Raw genomic sequence first — 17502 nt, forward strand, 5'->3', positions numbered from 1 at the left:
TCTTATTCAAGGCTTTGTGTGCCGGTGTTTGTGGGTGTTTGGCTGGATGTATGTGGGAAGGAAAGAGAGTTTATATTTTTGTGTGACTTACAAATTTAGACCGAGGGCCTCTGTGACAGTTTCAGGCAAAGGTTACTCCCTATACATATGGACCAAAGCATCTCACTAATGAAGCAGCAGCATCTCTAACCACTGGTGACAAACTAAACTAATGACAGCTGACATTGGTAACTCGCGCATGCTGCATGTGTGTGTTAGGCCCTATCTACACAGAACAAAATGTAAACAACCAAAACAACAAAAATATCATATCTAAATCTAAATAATCTAAAACCTTCCCAAAACAACCCTAAACGCTGTAGAATATATGCCATACATGGCGCTGTAGCATAAACACACTAAGACGAAGATGGTATGGCATGTGTGCACTGTGTACAAACTTCTTAATAAACTTCTTCTTTATTTGAAGTATACATTACAATGTGTTCAATCACAGGAAAAGAGACATAATGAAGAAAGTTAAGGGGGGACTAAGGAAAGAAAATAAAAGTTATCATAAAGCGAACAGACGAAACAAACTCGAGAAGTGGAAGAAGAAGCCGACAAAGCAACTGCGCAAGAGAGAGGTGGGATTATTTCTTAATCGTTTTCCCAAAGTAGCTTATTGTTGTCTACATGAAAATGCAAGGGTGGCATTTTGAGATTTTCCCACTCTGGGACCCATTTAAAAAACAAAAACAAAAAGCGTTTAGGGCTCCCAAAACATTGTTTCCGTGTGGATAAAATGCAGATATGCTTAAAAAAAACTTTTGCGTATTCACCTAGACTCATTCTGGTGTGGACAACCTCTTAGAGACGGAGAGAGGACAAATGGAAAAAAATGAGGGGAGCTTATTCCTCCCACTCAATTACTGACCCTGTGTGTGTGTGTGTGTGTGTGTGTGTGTGTGTGTGTGTGTGTGTGTACTCTTTCCTCCCTCCCACTATCTCAAGTCTGACAGTTGACTATTGTCTGCCTGCCTCTGTCACTGCTGTCACTTATCAAACTGAGCTCAGTCAGTTCAACGCTACATCATCATACTTAAGGAAGATGGAAACAAACCAAAAATAGCAGTAAAAGTAAATTTCAAGCAGTTGTGGGCAGCACATAATATCCTGTGTGCACTTTTTATAGTGTTTTCATCTGTCCACTTTCTAAACGATAAGATGTGTTAAGATTTTGTTTTATAGAATCATTATAGAGCTGTGTTTTTAGTTCACAAAGGTTTGCATGAAGCAAACATGTGGCTGCTGCTGCAGAGGAGTATAATCCACAGAAAGGATCAACGCAACAACTGTGCAGTAAATTAATAAAGATCACCCCCGAAATTAGAGGGTTCCTCCTTAGCCCTCATGTCACAGTTCTGGATGGACGGACGGAAAGATAGACAGACAGACACTTAAAAAGGAACTTAAGAAATACATTCTTCCTTAGGGTAGTTAAAAAATAAATGTCAGGTAATTTTCCGTGGTCATTATTTTAAAATGGCCTATCATGTATTCATTTCTACTGTGCGAAGAGAGATGGTGGCTTCTGTGGTCAGCAGTGTGAGGTGTAATTGTGTTTGCCTATTAATTAAAAAAAAGAGCTGAGAGAGAGATGAAAATGATTCAGGATTCATGTTTTGTCCTTTAAACTCTAAGAAGAAAGTAGAGTCTAATGCCGCATTTTCTCTGTGATTCTCTTCTGGCTACAGTTACAGTGCAGAGTTTGAGTTGGTGCACTCATGTCTGAACACTCACACACACACACACACACACACACACACACCCTTGTGGAGGAGGTCTTCTGTGGTACAATAAGTAGTGGAGCAAGGGGCCACTTCCTTTATGTTGCAGCAAGGCTTTATGAGCCGTCCTTTATCACCTTGTACAATAGCCACACTTTGATGGGGGCACAGTGATATGTTTCACTTCAGAATCGAGAGACTTTTTTTTCATGTTTTCTATTGTAGTCGTATTCCAATGATCGTTCTTGCTGTATGTGAATCATTGTGAATATCCTGTTTGACTTCCTGCATTCTGAAAGTCGCATTTTAAGTACCCATCTCGGGCTCCACATTGTCCCAGTAAAGGCCCTCCCTGACTGGGCGTTTAAAAAGAGACATGGGGGGAAATGAGGAAATGACCCATGCTTAGCCACACAACATGCTAGCTGTGCTCAGACAATCAGCATAGCATTAGCAAGACTGTTGAATAGAACCATCATGGTTACCTTCCCTATAGGAAGCCAGTGATCTGCCTATGGGCTTGGAGTTCCTGCAGAGCTGCTGAGACCCAGAATGGAGGCCAGTGTGGTACCTGTGAGAAACTCTCCTGTCTTGTCCTGTCCTCCCTTTTTGTTGTGTGATAATGGTCTACTCCCAATGCTCTCAATATGAATGGAATGGAATTGACTTATTATGACTTCGTCAGCCTGTCAGTTAGAGGAACACAGTTATGCTGCTTAGAGACATTTTGCATTCAAACTGTTAACCTAATTAATGACCACAGTAAAATGTCGAAATTCCAATTCTTTTAAATGACTATACCATATTAAACTTGAAGGAAAGAGTTTGTTTGTTCTATTCACTTTATGATAATTTTGATTTCCTTTCCTAAATAGCTCTGGATTGGAATCTGTTTATGTCTTATCTGTATACATTATAATGTATACTTTTTCGAATAGAGCTTTATTTTAAAAACAAATTTGTTCACCGTGTGTATGCTCTGGCATATATCTTCTCCGGCTTCCTCCTACAGTCCAAAAACATGCAGATTTTGGGGATTAGGTCAATTGGACACTAGACACGGACCATAGTTGTGAGTGTTGATGGACCAGTGATCTGTCCAGGGTGAACTCCGCCTTTTGCCCCATCAGCTGAGATTGGCATAGCGCCCCCCGTGACCCTCATGTGGAGGATGTAGTGGTAGAAGATGGATGGATTAAGCTCAACCATAGGGCTGCACATGAATGTTTTAGGACTTTTTTGGATGACTAAAAAAAAAAAAAAACTTAATTTGCATTGCAACTGAAAGCATGTGTTTGTGCAAATTGGTAATAATAAACCGGTTATTATCAGGTTTATAAGATATTTGACATGTTGCAACAGGAAATATAAAAAAAATATTCCGGCTTCCCCTTCTCTAGGAGTCGCCATAGCGGATCACCTGCAGTGATTTGCATATTTGATCTGGCAGAGACTTTTTCTTTTACCCAGAATGTCTTTTCTGACACTCCCATTTAATGCAGGCTTGGGACAAACACTAGGAGTAAACTGGATGTGGCCTCCCTGTGGCTGTTTTAGTGGCCAGTTAACAATAAGCAATGAGGATTGCTCAGGGGTTCCCCAGCCTTTGACCAGCCTTTGGGGAATGCTCCAACAGGAAATGTTATATATTTCATTGATTTAGTCCTTTGCCAGATGAGTACTAAATTTGCTGCCGGTGTATTTACAATTGTTTTTATTTTCCTCTCACTTTCTTCTCTTTCTTGCTTTTTCTTTCACCTTTCTTCTCTTGGGTGTTACCTGACTCTATACACAGTGAAAGAGAGACACACATATATGATGTTAGGAAAGGTGTAGGATTGGATTAAGTGGCCTTTTGTTGCCCTTAGGTTGAGCTTTGTTGGCATTCATGGATACTCTGTCCTGAGCTTTCACTGTGATTAGAGCGTTTAAGTTGACAATTCACTGAGGACCTCTTCTTTCTCTCTTTCTCTCACTCCCACACTTTTCCCTCACTCTCACACTCTTGGCGTGCATTAATTGTTCATGTAATGCAGTTAAGCTCAGCTATACACCTCAGGAAGTTTTTATTCTCAGGAATACAACTTACATTTACACCAACTGCCCAATATGGCAGCTGGGGCAAATGGAGAGAGAGACTGATGACAGGGGTGGTTGTGGGGGGTGAGTCAGGGAACGGGTTGATTGAAAAGCAGAAAAGGTGGCGTTTATGCTGCTTCGTAGAAATCAGACTGCTGGTATATAAAACACTCATGACAAAGTGTTTAAGCCTTGGCAGAGGTCTGCACTCTGGGTGCTCTTGTTTCTTTATTTGTCTAATGCATAAAATAATAAAACGTAACAAAAGTCCATCCAATGTCCACACAGTACATAATGAAGAGAAACTAAATCATTTTTATTTTTTTTTAAATAACAGGGAATTGATTGAACCATTGAAAAGTAATTTGCCGTCATACTCCGTCTCCCATGTAGCCAGTAGCCAGCCAGAGATAAAAACAGGAGAGATGAGAGGATAAAAGAATAAGTAGCTAAGTAAAGAAAATGACAAAGTGACAGAGAAGGAAAAAAAGGAAGGAACAGGACGGAAGGAGGACGAGAAGGCAGGGTTGACATTGCTCCTGGGTTAGTGCTCTAAAACTGAGTGCTAAAATCATTTCAGTTAAGATAAAGCTCTGGCCACTGCCAAACTGCCCCAGGATATCTGCCTTGCTCATCTGCCTCTCCAATGAAACGCCTGAACACAAGGAGCCTTCAGGCAGCCTGTCACACATATGTGGATGACCCTGTGTACACACACACACACAAATACACTAACAGACACACACAGAGGGAAATACACTGCTGTATCACATGCACATTTGCTGATCTCTCATTTTGAGTTTGTCGCAGTGCAGTTTATTTCACTTGACTGAGAAAGAGAGAGAGACAGAGACAGAGAGAGCGACAGAGAGCCGCAGGGATCTCCTTCCTCTTCTCAACCTCCCAAATTAACACCCTGCCACCACCACTCCTTCTACCATTCGCCACTGCCCTCACCTGTTTGAATCATCTGGACTTCTTGCTCACAAGCTCACCTCCGTCCACCCCATTAACCCGTTTCCCGCCCTACTCACAATGTGCTTTCACCCAGCCCTCTTTCACCAACGCCCTCGTCTCAGAAGTTCAGCCTCTTCTTTTTGTGTCAGAATCTCAGCATTTAAAATTAGTGGCAACTCTCACTAAACCTAAAAAAAGTCATGTTGATTTTTTTTTAATAGATACATCTGAAAATGTTCTTGTCTTTCTCATGGCAGCTCCATTTGCAAAATATTCATATTTAATCACACAACCCTGCATTTGTTATTATTTTCCACTGACTGGATTGGATCAGTATTAGGTAAATTATTTTGTGCAAAAACAGGCAGATGAACCATTGAAACTCAATTGTTGAATTCAATTCAAATCTTCAGTCGTTACTGATTTGAAAGCAGTTTGATCAATTTTCTTTACAAATGCAGATACAGAAAATATTTGCAACATATTTCTTGAAGTAGGGAGAATCTATTAAAGTTGTTAAATCAATGAAATAATAGACCCGGCAAACGAACAAGCTGAGGATAAATCAGCGGTGTGGTGTCAGGGAAAGCAGCTGCTCAACTGCACATGCAAGCCACCAAATATGTCCTTAGGAAATTTAAATCGGCCAGCTTGATGTTGATTGGAGCGTGTAAAAATAAGCAGCCAATCAGGAGCTGGAGGGACCCTGCAGGGAGTTGTTGATTCAAAAGGATCAGTGCAGGTCACACAATTACAGCAACAACTCATTGTAGTCTCACAGCCGAGTCATGACTCTGAAGACTCTCTTATTCTGTCCATAATTGTGAGCAAACAAAACTGTTTGTGAGTCAACAACTTTATCATGTTTAAATACCTTTGTCGCAGCTAAGTGTCTTTGGCACCATTTTCATGGTGAACAGTAGCACAGAGCTGTTAATTATTAATAATGAGGTACTAATATCCATCAGAAAGAGTTACACCAACCATCAATACAGTACATGTGACATGAATAATACAAAAGCTGAAATATTTCTTAGTTTAATACATTACAATATCCCTCAGAATTGATCTTTTAATTAGTTTTAAGTGGAATATCACCTTTGACATGCGTCTTATTTCAACTGTCAAAATGCTGCATTTTTTTATACTCTTTTTATAATTAAACTGGATATTTCTGCAGCATTGATCATATATAGTACATTGTCTTGGGCTCAAGGAAATTAAGATGTATCTCTGTGTAACAGTTTTTCAACAACAATAGATCAAACAATAAATCAGTTCATTAATCACCAGATTAATTGGTGACAGCTATGAATATGATATTTATTGTTTCCTACCTTTTAAGTACTGCCTATAGTGAAGTTTGCTTGCACAAGGCATATACAATGGAATCATCATAGCTTATGGTCAATTGAATGAATCAATTTAGGCAGATAAAGTAATTTAAAATCGTATGTAGTTTTTCTTTTCATACTCAAAATAGAATGTCCCCCTTGTTTACTCCTTTCTTTCTTCCCTTAAACCCCATCCCTTGCCTCCACCTCCCTCTCCTCTCCTCTCCTCTCCTCTTCCCTCAGAACCTCTTCACCAAGATAGGAAATCTGGGTCTCATGTTTAAGGCATTACTGCAGTTGTTGGGCAGACTCTTGGATGTTCTAGTAGTGAATTTGATTTTCCGTCTGCCTCCCCTCTCACCTCACTCCCCATCTCTGTCACGCTTCCTGAACATATCCTTTTCTCCCCCATCAGTGGCCTTCCTCTTTGAGTTCTGGTAACTTTGTGGTATATAACTCATCATCATTCCCTGCTCACACAAATACAAACCCAGTGGTATGGCCATGTTTTACCCCAAACTGCACATATTTACCTGTACTCACATATGCTTAGTCATGAGTGGGTGCAGTGTGCTGTAATTTCTTGCTTTAAGCTTTTAAAATGGTTACTGCAATCACAAATCAAAACACTGTACGCAGAAGCGTAGTTCAAATTGGTTGCCAGATGCTTTTAATAGCCAGCATTACACTGTGTTCATCCATAACTGTCCCACTGATGTCTTATGTTCATAAACATCAAAGACCATTTGTTTAATTTTAGCATGCCAGCAACAGGCTGAGGTTGAAAGTGTGTCAGATTTAGAGCATTAGAGAATTTTAACATACCACAATAGCAGACCGTAAAAACATTATATATGTTAAATATCCACCAATAAAGTAAGTGATTGGCATGTCTGTTGTAGTTTCAGTATCGTTCTGTAGCTCTGCTGTATGTTGAAGTGTTACTTGATGAGTTATTGGGCGGCAGCGGGTGGCGAAACAGACCAAGACCCTGAAACAAAATATAAACAGAACGTTTTATTTTTTGAATATACTGGCTGTGTCATTGTTATCAGTGGAGACAGAACGTCCTTCATTTCTGATGACATGTCTTTAGTCATTTTATGTCCTGCATATAACACCTTTAAAGTACCAGAGCATAACAGACCAAACGTTTAGTTTTCTAAATGTGCGGTGACTGTTTTTGTTAATGACTCTCGCCTGCTGTGACCTTGGTTGTGTGGTGTTCTGTTTGTAAAAGAAATCAGACGTCTAGATGCCACAGTATCAACCATTGAGGTGGTAGGTGACTAAAACAGCAGCACCCAGGTCAAATCACAAATTACTGCTTGAAAGCTTCAGCAGGTGAAGGTTTCTCATTTCTAAAGATAATTAATAATTTTTTTTATTAGTAATTTTGTACGTGATGAGCTGCAGGTCAATCTTCTGAAAATTAATTTGCAATTATTTTTGTACTTGGATAATCATTTCAATTATTTTATACAAAGACGAGATCACAGATCACATTAGAATATGGTGGTTTGTTTCTTTTCCAATTTTTCCTCTCTGCTGTCCTTGTAAAGTTAATATCCTTTGGACTGTGGGTCAGAATAAACATAGATTTAATTATCACTAGTGAGAGATTAGCAGTTATGGTCTGAATCTTCAGTAGTTTGGCAGTGGTGTGTGTCATGAAACGTTTGGCAGATGAAAATGTTATCCTGTTACAGATGTTTTCATGGCAGTAATTTAACATAGACAACAAACTAGAGACAGCAGAAACTTGAAACTAGATCTCAGGATAATTTAGTGCAAATTATTCCATTGTGATTTCGTATAATGGGAGAAACCACTCAAGCAGAGTGTCACAGGCACACTCAGATTACAAACTGACACAGCTTCACTTGTTGGTGTTTTCTCAGCTCCCACCGTCTCATTTATTTGGAGATGAGGCTTGTTTGAGAAGTTTAGCTGAAACAACTTGTGTTTCGATGACAAATAGGGAGACACTACTGTGTAAAACAAGCAAAAAACAACAAATAAAAAAACAAATTCTTATCATCAGACAAGGGACTGACAATGAAATACAAAAGGGAAATGTTTTCACCCACTTTTGATAGATTTGTATTCCTGGATGTTGCAATAGACGAGAGAGCACCACATGGTGAAGGCAGGGATGTGCTCTGTGGCAGCTGTCATCTTTTCTCTCTTATTGCTTTATTTTTTTTCCATGATACAAGAAACAGGAACCTCTCATCAAGCATTTTAATCTCAACTTTGATATTTATTTTCTCTCTGTGTCCCTTCCCACCTTTTCCCCTCCCTTTTATGACTCGACTCTCATCACCCACCCAGTCTCTCCTCTCTTTTAACCCTCCCATCTCTCCATCCTTCTCTACTTCAATCCCCCCCCCCCCCCTCTCTTTTTGGCTCCTGCCCTAATTATTTATACATTAACATTCAAGAAACAAGAAAACTGGGTGCAGGTGACACCCTGTAATTTGACACCCTTGCCTTTCTCCTAGGAAGGAGAGAGATGTAATCTATGACAATCTGCGTGTTTGTGTGTGTGTAATCTGGGGTTGTCACGCACCCGCATGCCACTTTCCGTATGCTAATCAATGAATGAAGCTCTGCAAAGCTCTCGTCGTCTGCCAGCTAAACCGCACACCTCAGTGCCGATATGTCTATTAGCCACATGTCAAACTCCCCCTTTGTTTCGGCCTCCTCCTGTCTCTCCCCACATCTCATTCCCTCCTCTCTCATTCAATCGTTCCTCTTCTGTGTAATTCTGTATCTCTCGTTCCCTCTTTCTATTTCTGTTTCCACACTTTATTCAACTCTCCTCCTGTAACCCCTCACTTCCCCTGTTCCCTTTGCTCCTCATAAAAAAAAAAAACTCACTCTGCTCTGACAATTGTTGTGCCCCAGATGTAATTTCCTCAAGTGCATACTCATGTCTCCAACCATCGTCAATGAGAAGTGCACGACATAATGGGATAGGTGGTGAAATATGCAAGTTTATAAACACTGATATTATGTCAAATAAAAAAATAAAAACCTTGAGAAACCCCTTTCTTTCACTCAGTTTCTGTTCAGTCAAATGTAGATGGGATGGGAATAAAAAAGAAAGATGTGTAGATTTACTGGAGCATATCATCCATTTGTGTTGGTTTGTAAGTGTTAGTATTATGTGTGTGATATATGAACAGCCAATTCTTAATATTGATCTTATACTATAATGTTGAAATTTGTTTTTGAAAGATACCAGTGGCGGATGCTGGTGAAGCTTGTTTCAGGGCCAGTTATTTATACATACATTCTGCAAACAAACAACTAGAAGAAGGAAACAAAGTTCTAGTTTTATTTACAGTGTATGTACAAATGAAAATGAGCTAATGAGAATTTGTCTACTCAAAATCCACACAGGAATGAGGCAGAAAAGGCCCTGCTGTTGTCTATGTTCCTGCAATGCTGTCAATCAAAAACTGCTCCTGCTTTTTCAGGACAGTTCCTCCATCATGCAATAGCCCATGCGTCCGTGTCCGCACCTGCGCCCGCCCACTGCACCACTGACTCCAAGAGAAGCTGAGCTTCCCTGGAAGTGATGTTTTTGACGTATTAATCCAATGGTCCAATGTCGAGCTCACCGCAGTGAAAACAAAGTAAACTCTGTGTCGTCCCATAGTTGGGAATACGAAAATCACATAATACCATCTGTCATCCACGATAAACAGCTGATTCTTAACAAACTAGTGACACACTCTAATCGCGTTCTTGCGCACGTTTTGAACTGAAATATAAATAGAACACAGTACATATTTGATGACATTTTAGACGAAGTTGAGCTTCCCTCACTGCCATATACAATACGCCAAGCGGGAACTTTTATACATTTAAATCAACTGTCATCAAGTGTCATCTGAATATATACTGGAAACTGTAATCCTCACTCTATTTCTAAATGATCTCAAACCTAACAATGACGGCTCAGATACTGATAATCAGTCAGAGCCTATGAGCCAATATTACCTCATGTCCACCAGCAGTGCACAGTGGTCATTTCTCTGCTTTTATAATATCACTGATTCCCCTGCAACAGCCAGCAGTGGTATTCAAGAATGTCAGTCTGTCATAGGCAGACTCTGACAGACAGTTGGAGGAGAGATAAAATAAGATGTAGTTGTACGTTTGTCATTAATTCTGCAAGCTTGAAGACAAGATGACGGACAGGCAGACAGGCAGGTGGGGAACCAGGCAGACAAGAAGGCAAGCAGACAGTTATAGGGGCAGTTAGACAGGCAGTCATCCCTGGCATTTTGCAGCAGATAAGTAAGCTATCAAAGGAGGGGGATAAATAGCAGAGTAAAGATTGGTCCTGGCCCCCTCAGAGAGGAGCGGGGGGCCACAATGCAGGCGTGGTGGGCAGATAGCCCCCTGCTCTCATTATACGCTGCCTAATCCAAAACGATGTTTACTCAGAGAGAGAAAGAGAGAGAGGGAGAGAGAAGGGCCACGCTTATCGAAGCCACACACAGTCCTCCAAACATGTGTGCACGTGCAAGTGTGCGAGTGTTTGTGTGTGAGAGAGTGCACGTTAAAATGAGCCTATTCCAATGGAAAAAGGGATCAGGAGTGTCTCTAAGGCAGACTCTGTTGGCTAGAATGTCGATGCTTATCACAGACTGCCTGGCTCTTCTGGTGAAAGGCCAATAGGCTATCTGAACTGCCTATTCACAGCATGTGTGTTTACCATACCAGCTCGCCAGAACGATCACTTCGTAATGCTGTTATTATCATTAAGGTACCTATTTATGATTTTTTTTTTCAGATGATGAAGGTCCTTCTAGGCTACAAAACATTTTTGCTTTTTTGATTTTGAACTACTATAAAATCAAATCAGTAACATTTGTTGTTTATCCCTATTGACTTGTGCTTTTTTATGTTGCTGTTGATTACACATACAACTAAGTCATCAGATATTAGTAGTAGCTACAGAAAGGCTCTAGTAAAAAAAAAAAAAAAAAGTATCTCCAGGCCATCAGAAAATAAGATTTTAATTCTGAATAAAAAAAAACAGGATTAATACTTATTGCATAAGTATTAATCAAAAGTCTTGACTGACATACAGTTCTGCATATAATTCCAGCCACATATACTGGAAAAAATTGTTTATACCATCTCAACCAAACACGCAGAAGATTTTGAACACAACTCCTAATTTACACTAAATAACAATGAAATTAAAATAATAACCGAGACTCTTGTGTGGGTTACCATTCACATATATACAGTTCTTTGTAAAGCATCATATTTGTTGTTTTAGCCAAGATTTAATGATCATATATAATTATTTCCTGTTGTCTTTATCGGAATACAGCCAGAAAATACAGCATTAAAATAGCAGAAATGCTTCAGAAAAAAACGCTTCTACAAGTTTTATTACAACTATTTCATTTATATTGTACATAATGATCATACAATACGTTTGTACAAAAAGCGTATTTGAAGCTTGCCCATGTATAAGACCAACTTTAAATCAAACCTAGCTAGTGAAGGCCTAAGACTTTCACACTGTACTGAAGCAAGATAGCGGTAAATCAAATCTAATCAAATACAGGTTTTATTTGTATATTGATGCTTTTTGGTACCCTTCAAAATAATCTTTCCCTGCCAGTTTTCTATAATATGTTTGACACTCTATCAGTTAAACAGCCGTTTCCGTCAAGAAAATTAGGTCCTTTCTTAAAGCACTTACTCCCTTACACCAAAGTCAATACAGAAAACCTCTTCAGTATTTAATCCTGTCATTTGTTTTCGAGGTATGCAAAGTTCCTCACCCATCATTGACCGGGTGGGTGGAGCTTTCAGGTGGACGAGACGGTGATTGAACCTCCAGTGACCTCACTCCAAATTAAGGAGGCTACCAGAAAGTCATACTGGGGCGCTTCTAAGAGGCGGAGCGCCTCGTTATGTTCTTTACTAGAAGGGTTAATCATGTCCAACAACTGATCCCTTTAATTGTAGGGATGGTGTTCCCATCTGTATTGTTTGAGTTTACTGCTAACTGAATAGGGTTTTTTGGGGTGTTGTTTCATTCATTGATAAGTTTAGCTTTTGCATTTTGTTTTGTTTGGACAGCGTCCACTTCCCATTTCTGTTGTTATGCTGCCAGCATATATATTGTATTCTACACCCTTCACTCCTTTGTGAAGTAAGTTCTCTATTTAAACCAACTCACACCTTGTTTTGCTTCTCATTCCCTGTGACGAGTTGGGCTATAACTGGGACAGAGTTGTCAGTCCAGTGAATTATAACCGGAGGTTTGCCGGTTCAAATCTCGACAGGGCAAAGTACCCAATCTCCATCACTCTGCATTGACTGGGTTAATTGGACACTCTAAATTGAGCTCAGCCATGGGGGGCCACATCCAGTCTACTCATAGGGTTGCGTTAGGAAAGGCATCCAAAAAAACCCTCTCTGGGTCCACTACTGCATGGATCCAAAGGTTAAATTGTGTTATTTTGGGACAATGGTGTCTGTTATCCTTCATTTCTGATTTATTGAAGTAATACACACTTTATAGCCAAAGATGGTTTGGCTATAAATGTGTTGTACTGGTGATGACGTGCTATAAACCACATGTGCATACCTACACTCACAATTAAATGCTCACTCTTTTACCTCTGTACAGACTCTTGTCTCTGTCTTTCTTTTCGAGTCTCTCTCTCTCTTTCACACTCAAACAACACACACACACGTACACATCAGCACCATGCCCTTGTGAACTGTGTGTATCCTCTCTGTGCTGGCCGGGGTAATCCCGGCCTCCACTAAAGTAGCCGTGTGAGAGAACAGATTGTCAGTTGATCATGGCAAACCGAGAACCTTATCCCTTATTGGATCGGCCATGGAGGAGGCTTAGGAATTATCTGAGGCCTCGTTTAATGTGGAGAAGGATCACTGCTAGAGAGCCACAGAGCCTGAAGACACACTGGGCCTGAGGGGAGAGAAGCCACTGTGTTTGTGTGTGCGGGTGTGTAAAAAAAACAACAACAGGGAGGTGTGTGTATCAGTATGTAATAGTGATAGAGGTGTGTGTGTGTGTGTGTTGTGCATGGGCGCACAAAACAACATCACGGACCACTTAACCCCATCTTGACACCTCTCTATCGCTTCACTTTCGTGCTTGGTGTATTTTTGTCATCCATTCCTGTCCTTCCTGTCTTGCGTACTCCTCCCATTCATATTCCTCTTCTTCCTCCTTGTCACTTAATCAGCTTAATTTGTGTGTTTCCTCCACTGCTTCTTCATCTCTAAACCAATTTGTTTCCGACCCAATTTGGATTTACCAAAGAAACACCATCTTACCAAATGATGCACTATTAGACCATCAAATCATTTGTCCTGTGAGCTGGTTTGTGTTGTGTCTTTATTCCCTAGCCCATATAGTATGGATTTAAATAATACAATTATATTCCCAAATGTTTTAAAACCTTGTGAATTTGTAAAAAAAAGAAAAAGCTGTAGATGTAATTTTAATTTTCTGTCATTAGATTCACAACCACACATTTGCATATCAATTATGCATTATTTTTTTCATGCATAATTGTCAGATAATATACAACTGCGGGCTGTGGAATTAATACTATATCTGACTTTGTGTCCTCCGTCTTTGAAAAGCTTCTTTCCCCCAACTCTCCTTTATCTTCCTCTGTCCTTCTGCCCTTCTTTAAAGGTTTTCCACTTTCTCCTCTTAATTCCTGCATCTCAACTCTAGTCACCCCCCTCCTTGTCCACATGCTCCTCTACTATCACTTCCTCTTCTCACCCTATCATCTTGATAACCTCATATAGTCGACTGGTCAGAGACTGATGAAAAAAAAAGCCTTAAAAATCCCTTCCAGTGGTAATTCGTCAGTATCAAACTCAATAGTTGCAAACACAATAGTCAGCAGGTGTTGTGATGGCAAAGGTTGTGTACGTCAAACTAACAAAGAACCACCTCTATTTTAACATCTGGACGGACAAGTGTTTTACATTTGTGGATATAAATATATTTGCTTCATCGCCGTCACTCTCCGGGTTTCATGGCATCTGCAGACAACGTTGATGTTCTCTCTCCTTAGAGCTTCCCTTACGATTGCATGCTATATGTCCTTAGCCCAGTCCAGATGATGGATTTCAGATAAATGGGAAACACCATCCTTTTTATCGTAAGGCCTCTTAGTCTGATTCTGTTATCCACTAAATCAAAGTGTTTAAACTGGTTCTTGGAACAAATGTACAGCCCCTTCCCAGGTATTGTTAGTTTATCTTGGCTTTGTTGCTCAGTTATGTCACGTTGCCTTTCCTCAAATAGCACCTGGATCCCTGTCAGATATTTAAAATAACCCTTTAGGTAATCCCATCCCTGCTGTCTGATCCCTACTTGCAAAACATCTTGGGATTCTCTCAGTGTGGGTGTAGAGATGCCTGGGTTATTGTATATATTCTTAGCCTGCTGTGACTGTGGCCTTATTTTCAGTGGGTGTGTTTCAACATTTACATTTGCACTGCGATCATTTTTAAGAATTTTACATTTTTGATGGCTTTAGTTGACTTTGGCCGTGCATGTTTTCTTTTTTCTTTCTTTTAGTGTTTAATTATGTTTGGCAAACAGCAGTAATGCCTAATTAACCATTTGGCACTGGCATTACAAGGGGGAATAAGATAAGTTACATTTTTAATGACCGAGAAATCTAAAAAATAGCATGAAACATAAACGGCATAAAACGGAGGGAAGAATGGCTAATTCCATCCCTGTGCATGTGATTACTGACAGCTTCTGAGGTCAGATTATTGCTGACCTATTCCCTTAAATCCCAAAGTTCCCAAGGTTAGCAGCAGGTCACTAGGGTGTGATGGGATGATGGTGTAGGATAATGGCATCAATGTTAACATTAAGTGTGTCAGAATTGATAAAACACACCAGGAATTAATCATGTTTGTAGACTTACTTAATGAATAACTGAGAAAAGAAGGATGTAAGTAGTTTAAGGAAAACCGGAACATTATTATTATTGTTGTTATTGTTGTTGATGTGCATAAAATAATTTTAATGAATTAATTTGACATATTTTTTGTCCTAATGTCTCCAAATTATGCAAACTGTCCATTTTTGGGGGTACATACTAATAACTATAGTATACAGACACGCAGACACACACACACACACCTATGTTGCTTCCTTTTCTCATCTAGTAATTGAAGGTGAGAAATAATTTCATTATCCTCAGGAAGAGTAATCTGCTCTCTTCTCCTGATCCCTTCATTTTCTACAGTGCACCTCCACCTGGGAGGCAAATACACACACACACACACACACACACGGCTCTTGTCACCCTGGGCTATTAATGTTATTGGAGTTGGGGATTAACCACCAGATTCACATATGCTTTACAAAGCTTTATTACTTAGTGCTGTCTGTCTTACTCCCTCTCTCGTACACATGAATGTGTTCACACACACACACACACACACACACACAGGCACATAACTTTCTGTGGAGGAAAGTTAGGTCATTGGTGAATCTGCCCTCATCTCATTACATCACAGTAAGACGGATACATTCAAACTTCACGTCATCCCGGCTGGACTAAAGTCAGTGTTATTTGATGTTTTTTCTCTTTTAATCGTAATCACAGTTAGTCTTCAGACATCAACACTTTTTAAGGATGTGTAGACTACTCAAAAGTAAAGAAAATTAGGGTTTGGTTTGAGATACCACTCACTACTTGTACACATCGTCAGAAATCAACAGCAGATTGAAAAACCAAAGGAAACACAAACATGACACTGTGAGGGTCCTCATTTTTCTTCTTCCGTCTGTGTTCAGTGGTGGATTACATCCTGTTTAATGTTGCATTACCACCCTCTACTGTTCATCTTCTTAAGATGCTTTGGGTGGCCTCTGATGTCAAGTGTCAGTCATGGTGACACACACATCTGTGAACATGGAAGTGAGAGGCTATCATGTCTTTTTACAAAGGCAAAGGTTGTGTCAGGAAATGATTATTCTGCACATGATCACACCATCAGAAGGAGTTAATGAGGGAAGAATCGTGATGCAGCTTTTCAGTCCAGTTCAACTCAGGACTTGTTGTAGCAGTATTTAAAGTGCATTTGTTTTATTTTGCCAAAATCTTGATGTGTAAGAATGGTGTACACTAGACAAGGTTATAGTGGCTCATTATGTCTGATTCTAACTTTTCTTAACTGATTATTGAGGGAAAATATAGATGAAAGTAAATCAGCCATTTATTTTGACGAGGTCTATATATACTCTCACTTTAGTGCACCAAGTGATTCCTCTCAGATAACATCACTATTTATTTTTTTGTGACTAAGCTTTGCCAATATAAAGAATGTAAATTACATTATATGCACAGACAATCAACACAACCATTGTTTCCATTATGGCCTCACACACAGTATTACTGCACTGCTGATAAATCAGTTGACATTATAGAGTTAAGTTTTGTATGACAAGTGTCTGGCTGAAGGGATGCAATTTAAAATGTCCCATTATTGTGTGTGTCTTGACATTTTTTAGACATAGTATAGCTGCTATGGCTGTGTGTGGGTGTGTGTGTGTGTGTATATGTGTGTTGTCAGGCCAAGACGTAGAAAGTGTGTTTTTTTTTTCCTAATAGGGAAAAGGAATATTTGGACATTTTATCAATAGGCATTATTAAATCCTGCTTGCTTGAGCTAATCTTGGCAGACCGGGGTGTGAGGAAATAGAGAGAGAGTGGGAGATAGCTAAAGGAAGGAGAGTGAGAGAGCAGTGATGTTTGCCCCATGAGGTGAAGAGAGACCGCCTGTAAGCCGCTTATTATATTGACTATCACCTTTTTTCTCTCCTCCTCTAACCCACCCCCTCCCTCCCTCTGTCCCTCCCTGCCTTCCTGGTTTTCTCTTGTTACCTTGCTCATTTTCTATCTCTGCCTCCCTCAGTTGCTTTCTCCAACTCATTCTACCTATATCCCCTCATTCCTATTTCTCAACAACTCCGTCATATAAACACTCACTCACTCACGCACACACACACACACACGCAGACATACAGACAGTGCCAAGCTGAACCTTCTTGTTCAAAGCCAGAAGCAGAAAGCTGAAGTTTTATTCAAATGAATGTTTACTTCTTCTCCTGCCAAGATATGTGTATTTTTTTCTGTGGGTGTATGTGTGTGTGTGTGTGTTGAGAGAAAGTACAAATAGCAGCAAGTATGCAAGTGTGTGTGTGTGTGCGTTTTAGTGTGTGTTACATGCACAGCAGAAGGAGAAGGGCTGACAGTAGGTGATAAGCCAGACAGGCCTGCACATTGTGATTATCACCCACC

General features: G+C 39.9%; 1 protein-coding gene across 1 annotated transcript in view; it reads left to right on the forward strand.

The window, feature by feature from the left end:
* Positions 1 to 17502, forward strand: part of camkmt (calmodulin-lysine N-methyltransferase) — a 91976-nt gene that overhangs the window by 46845 nt on the left and 27629 nt on the right. The gene's annotated exons all lie outside the window — the stretch shown is intronic.

The sequence above is a fragment of the Solea solea genome, chromosome 15 (assembly GCF_958295425.1).
Source record: "Solea solea chromosome 15, fSolSol10.1, whole genome shotgun sequence".
In the NCBI taxonomy this organism is placed as follows: Eukaryota; Metazoa; Chordata; class Actinopteri; order Pleuronectiformes; family Soleidae; genus Solea; species Solea solea.